Source organism: Aplysia californica, unplaced genomic scaffold, assembly GCF_000002075.1.
Source record: "Aplysia californica isolate F4 #8 unplaced genomic scaffold, AplCal3.0 scaffold00259, whole genome shotgun sequence".
NCBI lineage: Eukaryota > Metazoa > Mollusca > Gastropoda > Aplysiida > Aplysiidae > Aplysia > Aplysia californica.
Window position 1 is genome coordinate 867,074 of NW_004797529.1, and position 369 is coordinate 867,442.

Genomic DNA, 369 nt, shown 5'->3' on the forward strand with positions numbered 1-369 from the left:
ATTATATATTATATACACACACACATATATCCGCCCCACTTAAATAACCTAATAGTGTTGATAGGGGCGTTAAATCCATACCATCTTTCATATATACATATATATTATATATATGTGTGTGTGTGCGTGTGTATCATATATATATATATATATAATTACAATGTACATCCGATTACCGCAGATCCTTTTCAGAGAGCTGTTTTGCTGACTCGGAGAGATGGAATCGATCAGTGACCCCAACATTATCTGTTTGAAAGTTTGTGTTTAGGCAAGCGATCATACAAACAGGCGAAACATCTTGGTTGAGACACATTTTAATAATTTGACGGATCGAAAGCAAGTTCTGGCGCTGCAAGATCACTGTCAATA